This window comes from Mandrillus leucophaeus, unplaced genomic scaffold (genome assembly GCF_000951045.1).
Source record: "Mandrillus leucophaeus isolate KB7577 unplaced genomic scaffold, Mleu.le_1.0 Scaffold8, whole genome shotgun sequence".
In the NCBI taxonomy this organism is placed as follows: domain Eukaryota; kingdom Metazoa; phylum Chordata; class Mammalia; order Primates; family Cercopithecidae; genus Mandrillus; species Mandrillus leucophaeus.
The window spans coordinates 3745521-3747433 of NW_012108696.1; the positions used below are offsets into that span (position 1 = coordinate 3745521).

General features: G+C 58.3%; 1 protein-coding gene and 1 pseudogene across 2 annotated transcripts in view; both read right to left on the minus strand.

The window, feature by feature from the left end:
• The window catches only part of LOC105530055 (galactoside 3(4)-L-fucosyltransferase), a 28670-nt gene that overhangs the window by 23038 nt on the left and 3719 nt on the right, over positions 1–1913 (minus strand). The window lies entirely within an intron of this gene.
• Positions 383–1909, minus strand: LOC105530117 (annotated as a pseudogene). Its single transcript, XR_001004599.1, has one exon. The product of XR_001004599.1 is annotated as a galactoside 3(4)-L-fucosyltransferase-like (transcript).

Sequence of the window (1913 nt, forward strand, 5' to 3'; positions counted from 1 at the left end):
TTTTTAGTAGAGACGGGGTTTCACCGTGTTAGCCAGGATGGTCTCGATCTCCTGACCTTGTGATCCGCCCGCCTCGGCCTCCCAAAGTGCTGGGATTAACAAAGTACATTCTTAAGGGTAGGTGGATTTACAAAGAACCTTCTTAAGGGTGGGGTAGATGACAAAGTACAGGGATGAGTTAGGGTGGGGCAGCAACAAATCACAATGGTGGAATGTCATCAGTTAAGGCTATGTTCACTTCTTTTGTGGATTTTCAGTTACTTCAGGCCATCTGGATGGATATGTGCAGGTCCCTGGGGATATGATGGCTTAGCTTGGGCTCAGAGGCCTGACACGGACAACTCTAGAGTGAGGAGACATGTAATCATTTTTCCTTGCAGTATTACAACTGGAAATGGTGCTGGGATATTATCTCTGCACCCCTCACAGGCAGCTAACAACATCACAAATCGGCCAGAACCATCACTCTGGGTGGGGCCCCAAGGGTGCCAGTTCCCCAGGGCCCAGTGCCCTCCAGCATGAGGTCCCCAGCAGGTGAAGCTCCTAGCAGGTGAGATTCAGTGTGGCAGGGTATCTGGGAGCAGGTCCCAGCAGGTAAAGTCCCCAACAGCCGAGATCCTCAGTAGGTGCAGCCTCCAGCGGCCAAGGTCCCTAGCAGGTGAGGTCCCCAACAGGCGAGGTCCCCAGCAGGCAAGGCTTCTGCAGGGGAGGCTCCTGACAGCCGTGAAGTCCAGCATGTGAGTTCCCAGGGAAGCGAGAGGGCTGGCCATGAAGGACTCCAGCAGGTGAAGACCCAGGCAGATGAGGTTCCCGGCAACCCAGGCCCCACACCGGCCTCTCAGGTGAACCAAGCCGCTATGCTGCGCACCGTCTGGTACCTGGATTCCTCCTGCAGTTTCCAGCAGGCCTTGCAGAAATCCAGTGCCCAGCTAGAGAAGCGAGGCCGCAGCGTCTCCCGCCAGTGGAAGTAGCTCAGGTAGCGGGCGTGGTCCTTGTCCAGCTCCTGCAGGTATCGGGTCAGGTCCTCGGGGCTCTGGAAGTCGTCCACGTGGATGAAGGCATCGGGCGGCAGGAACCTCTCATAGTTGCTTCTGCTGGGCCCCAGCACCACGGGCACGGCCCAGGTCCCCAGGGCGTTCCTCCACAGCTTCTCGGTGATGTAGTCGGGGTGCAAGGAGTTCTCGAAGGCCAGATAGAACTTGTACCGGGACAGCATCTCCATCATAGTCCCCCTGGGTAGGGGCTTGTGGGATTTCCCGTACACATCCACCTTGAGATGGGCCTGCAGGCTCTGGTAGTAGCGCACCCTGGCCAAGTCCGGCTTCCAGTTGGACACCGCCCAGGCCACCAATTCGGTCTTGGCCGAGAGGTTGAGTGGTGGGTGGGCAGGCTGGCCGGACCGTGGCTCCAGCCAGCCGTAGAGCGTGAAGATGTCGGAGTCGCTGCGGTAGGACATGGTGAGATTGAAGTATCCGTCCAGGGCTTGCAGGTGCCAGCAGTTAGAAAGTGGCTCTAAGTTGAACCAGATTCAGCGCTGCCCCTGCGGCCTCGGGGAAGGTGGGAGACATGACTTAGGATTCGACATGATATCCCAGTGGTGCACAATGACCGCATCTGCCTTTGGGTACACCTTGCGGTCGGCAGTGATTTGGCAGTCGGCCGTGCCAGGCACCATCTCTGAAGAGCGGGACAGAGCCACGGGGATGTGGAAAGGCCACGTCCACAGCAGGATCAGGAGGGTGGGGCGGGTGGGAGTGGTGTCCTGTCTGGAGGACCCATTGGGAGCCCCAGTGACAGGTGCCACTGCCATGTACCCTGGCCTAGGGAACCCAGTGGCATCGTCTCGGGACACACGTAGGTAGGAGAAGAAACACACAGCCACCAGCAACTGAAACAGCAGCCCGGCCAGACAG